The sequence below is a fragment of the Triticum aestivum genome, chromosome 3A (genome assembly GCF_018294505.1).
Source record: "Triticum aestivum cultivar Chinese Spring chromosome 3A, IWGSC CS RefSeq v2.1, whole genome shotgun sequence".
Lineage (NCBI taxonomy): Eukaryota > Viridiplantae > Streptophyta > Magnoliopsida > Poales > Poaceae > Triticum > Triticum aestivum.
The window spans coordinates 38,126,650-38,131,969 of record NC_057800.1 but is presented as its reverse complement, the minus strand read 5'-3'; the positions used below and the strand labels follow the sequence as shown (position 1 = coordinate 38,131,969).

The 5,320-nt window shown below is 52.9% G+C and overlaps 1 pseudogene; it reads right to left on the bottom strand.

The window, feature by feature from the left end:
- Nucleotides 1-682: 682 nt before the first annotated feature.
- On the bottom strand, nucleotides 683-4,655 carry LOC123056698 (indole-2-monooxygenase-like; annotated as a pseudogene).
- Between the last annotated feature and the right edge of the window lie 665 nt (nucleotides 4,656-5,320).

Below are 5,320 nucleotides of genomic sequence, written 5' to 3'. Positions count from 1 at the left end.
CTGCCTATGAGCCTACGCCAGCCCCCGCATCGCGTTATGCCACCGATTGGCCGAAACCAATCTGACGATCACCAAAGTCGCCGATAACCTGCTGCCTTTCGCTGATTCTGTCTGCTTTCCGATTGCTCTCCGTCACGACAATCTCCGATCGCCGCCCGACGTCTCGCACGCACGTCGTGCTCATCTACAACCGGTCTTCATCGTGCTCTCCTCTAGATTAACAACCAGCGCTCTTCTCGAACCTTGCTCATGATACCATTTGTTAGAATAAATCCGAGGCATATCATTGATCATTCGAGGACTAAGCAATCACACGAGCACGACACCGAGATTTGTTAACGAGGTTCACCGATATGGCTACATCCCCGAGGCCTGACTACGGGCGCTCCTCCCCGTGACACCGTCACAATACCGCACCCCGGCCGCCCGGGCGCCGGCACACGCCGCCGACTCCCCCGCGTGCCCGTGCTATTATGTTGGCATAGGTTACATCGTGTGTCTACCCACGATATATATGAGAGGCCTAGAATACAAGTGTCCTATTAGGACACAACTCCTACCATGTCTACACATAGTCCAAACCAAATCCAACTGTAACCTACCTTGTACAATAATATTCGACACAACTCTAACATTTACAAAGAAATGCATTATGCGATATAACACACTATTTAGCTGAGTTTTATTTTCGCGATTGCATGCGTGATTTTGGAATCAACAATAGTTTCTCCTTCCGACGGACCGTTAGCCCAAACACCTCTGTCATATCAATATCTTTTCTCTCAACCTCAAGCGGAAGTTCCCAGTCAAAATGGCACACAAGGTTTGCCAACATAAGCTTGACATTCGCGATTCCGAGGTTCATACCAGGGCACATCCTCCGTCCTGCTCCGAACGTCAAGAACTGGAAATCATTTCCCTTGAAGTTGACATGCATACTGCTGCCTTCATGTATAAATCTTTCAGGAATGAACTCTTCCACATACTCCCAGGAGCTCGGGTCCCTACCAATGGCCCACGCATTGACGGCCACACGTGTCCCAGCAGGAACTATGTATCCGTCGATGATGCAGTTAGCCCTGGCAAGGTGCGGAGCAAGGAGAGGAGCAAGAGGATGTAGCCAGAGCGACTCTTTTATGACTGCTCTTAGGTACGTCATGTTGTTCATGTCGGTTTCACTGATAATTTCTTGTCCTTGGGGTACTATACCCCTCACTTCATCTTGTAGCTTCACCATCAGGTGTGGCTTCCTCATGAGCTCAGCCAAGGTAAATTTGAGAGCGTTAGCTGATGTGTCTATCGCACCAAAAAATACATCCTGCTTATATGAATTAATTAGAACAATGAAAGATGTATACAAATCAATATGTTTAGATTGAAAGGTATTATCTGTACTAACGGTAAGGAGAGCTTTCATGTGCTCTCTTGTGAGATCATACTCCTGTTGGACAGACAACATAATATCCACAAAATCATCATCCTTGTGATCAGACGTTGAATTGCGCTTGCTCACACGATCGTCGATCACCTTGTCCAACAAATCGGCCCATCTGTTCCTCACTCTTTTGGCCTTGGCACAAACCGCCTTCTTGAGCATTCCTACCCTACCCACTGCCGGGAAGTACTCCTCCAAATTGAACCCGCCTAGCAGCCGTGAGGTATCCTTGATGAGTTCCCCGAACAACTTGCTTTGACCATCTTTCAGGAAGAACTTCCCCGACACAATGCGGCACGCCATGTCATTCGCGAATGTGTGGAGCAGCTCGCTCATGTCCACCGCAGCATCAGTAGCTGCTGCCTAATTGATCTTAGCCATCGCCATGCTGACCTATAATAGCATGGGTCGTAAAGTGTGAGAAGCTAACATTTACATATGTAGTACTTTCTCGGTCCAGGTTAATATATAAGTTTCCCTGGTATTTTGTGTCAAAGGTGGACCATATATAGATTCAACTACCGTTGGATTCGTATTCAAAAGTAGTTTCAGGTGGTATCATTTTTTATACATAAAGTCTATGTTTTACTATTAGTTAATTTTATTTTAGAAGTTAAACACAAACTATGAGCGAAACTAATAATCCCGGACAGAGGGAGAAACAGTTTGAAGAGGACCACATGAAAGTCCTTTCCGTTATTTTGTTTCTGACGGAAGTGAGAGACCAATTCAGTACGAGAATAATGAGAGCAAGATCTTAAAAGAAAGGCTGTTAGCACCTGGAAATTTAAATATAATTAAAAACCAGTACCTCCTCCGCAGCGGCGCCGCGGAAAGACTGCACCTTCTTGACGCTGAGCATTGTTAGGAATAAACCACGTTTTGCCGTGGTCATCTATGTGTGTGTCACGTTGGTGTGTCCGGCGCGTTGGGCAAGGGGCCGTTGCGAGCGTCCGTAGCAAGTTAGTTGCATGCAACATGCAAGTCTGTTAGTGCTGCTTGGTCAAGGTAGTTGTTGAGTCCCCTTGATCTGGAGAGATTTCAGGAAGAGGTGGACGTGCCCTAGTGCATGGATTAGGTCTAGTGGGTTAATGGCCCTGAGTGCCGGCTAGGTAGCGCATGCGGCAAACCTCTCCTGTGTATATAAGCATTGCACTCAGTTAATGAAAAGGCGGCCCAGAGGCTGAGGCAGAAACAATGTAACCAGCGTATTCACCAAGGGGAAGAGCCTCTGGGCAAAGCTTTCTAGGCTCTTCCTTGTACATGCGTGTGTGTGAGTTTCTCCTTCTTGTGTGATTTTGAGGGAAACAAAGAAAGAAGAGAGTTGTGTGAGGCAGTTTGAGGAAGAAGAAGCGATGCTGCGAGAAGAGGCGGCGCCAACAATTGGTATTCAGAGCCACAAGGTTCGAGGGGCGGCCGTGGCGCGCTGTGGTGTCCGTGGCGTGCGCGGCCGACATGGAGGCATCGGCTGCGGCACGCGGCGAGCTCGTGGCGACGGCGACACGCGGCGAGTCCACGGCTATGCAGTGTAATGTCGTGCGCGCCAAGAGCACGGTGGTCGCGGAGACGAGGAGGTCGCGAAGGACCTGCGTGGTGGCGCAGAGGTCGCGGCGGCTCGGCGCGACAACCGTGAAGGCGTGTGGCACGGAGCCGCAGCGGCCGCGGCGGACGTGCGTGGTGGCGCAGAGGCTGCGGTGGCGTGGCGTGGCGGCATGGAGGTGTTGCGATGCGGTTGAGGCCGCAGCGGTGTAGGGCAATAAGCCGCGGCGGCGAGCCGGGCGCGACCGGTGCATGTTATGGGTGCGCACTGGACGCGTCGGGCGCGTGGGACCGCGGGTGCGCGTATGTGCGTGCGGTTGACGTTGGGAGGAGGCGTATGTCGCCGTTGTGTTCGAGTCCGTGCTCGAGTTCGGCTACATCCTTCAGGCGCTTGTCGCTGGCGGCTGCCATGGCGGACGCGGAGGCGGCGCGCGGTGAGTCCATGGCGTGTGGTGTGGTCGGACTCGTCGGGCATGCCGGATGCGTGCGGGACGTGCGGGACGTAGAGGGACGCCAGACGTGTGTCGCCTGCGGAGAAGGAGCTCGGCGTGTGTCGCCGAGGAAGAGGATGAAGACTGCGTCACGCTTGGTGGAGGCCGTAGCGACCGCCATGGCAACGACGTCGTGGTTTAGGAGGAGATTGTTAGGAATAAACCACGTTTTGCCTTGGTCATCTATGTGTGTGTCACGTTGGTGTGTCCGGCGCGTTGGGCAGAGGGGCCGTTGCGAGCGTCCGTAGCAAGTTTGTTGCATGCCACATGCAAGTCTGTTAGTGCTGCTTGGTCAAGGTAGTTGTTGAGTCCCCTTGATCTGGAGAGATTTCAGGAAGAGGTGGACGTGCCGTAGTGCATGGATTAGGACTAGTGGGTTAATGGCCGTGAGTGCCGGCTAGTTAGCGCATGCGGCAAACCTCTTCTGTGTATATAAGCATTGCACTCAGTTAATGAAAAGGCGGCCGAGAGGGCCGAGGCAGAAACAATGTAACCAGCGTATTCACCAAGGTGAAGAGCCTCTGGGCAAAGCTTTCTAAGCTCCTCCTTGGTACATGCGTGTATGTGAGTTTCTCTTTCTTGTGTGAGGCAGCTGGAGGAAGAAGAAGCGGTGTTGCGAGAAGAGGCGGCGCCAATAAGCATGTGGGTGGTGACGAGCTTCCGTGCTTGCCGCCAGTACTCATTGTATGGCGCAAAGCCGATGTCAGACGAGCCGTATATGATGGTGTCGGAGACGACCGAGTGAGGCCGTGACGCGAAGACGTGGTCGTGGGTGCGCAGCACCGCCTCGGCGGCGGGCGAGGAGGATACAACGAGGTTTGGCACGGCGCCCAGACGGAGGAGTATCACGTCGGGGTCATGCTTCCTTGCGAGGCCACGGAGAGAGACGTGGAGGAGGGAGCCGATGAGGTGGAGGTGCTCGATGATGGGCAGCCCCGGCGGCGAAGGCGGGAGGTGCTGCCTTTTCGCACTGAACTTTCTTGTGAACCAGTAATGCACATACACGAGGAAGAGAGGGAAGAGGAAGAGAAATAACCATGACCGTGGAAGGGTCTCTAGCAAGAGTTTCTGCAGGAGATCCGCCATGGCGAGCCGACGTCTGCAGTGACTGGCTCTGTAAGTACTCACTCTGGACTGGAGCTCTCCCGGGGAAATGACGAGCTCAGTTGCTTATAAGCAGCCAAGCAAAGTAAAAAAGGCCAAAAGCATGTACAGTATATGAATATGTTTGGTGCAATGAACTTGCAGCGAGATATTCGTGATGGTGACTGTACTGTGTCCAAGTCACGTCTAGTCTTCCAGATGGATGAACTCTAGCTTCGTACTCAACCAGCATACGTTTGCTCATAGTCGAATCTGCAAAGTTTCAGATTTCTTTTGCTAAGTTTTCGGTCGTGGGTGTAGCGGGGGTGCAATGTCCGTGGGTGTAGAACAACTACACTCTATTTAAAACCATGTCTTGACACTAATAGAAAAGGGGGCAACGGTCCAAGCCGGGTCAGCCCATTAGTCCCGGTTCAGTCTAGAACCGGGACCCATGGGGGCATTGGACCCGGTTCGTGAGTCCAGGAGGCCGGCCGGGCCACGTGGGCCATTGGTCCCGGTTCGTCTGGACCTTTTGGTCCCCGTTGGTGGGACGAACCGGGACCAATAGGCCTCGCTCCTGGCCCACCACCATTGGTCCCGGTTGGTGGCTTGAACCGGGACCAAAGGCTCCCCTTTGGTCCCGGTTCAAGCCACCAACCGGAACCAATGAGGTGCCTATATATACCCCCTCGCGTAAGAGCAGAGCACAATGCTCTGTTTTTTTTCTGGCCGAGGGGGAAAGGGCTTGGTGGTGCTCTAGCTCACCTCC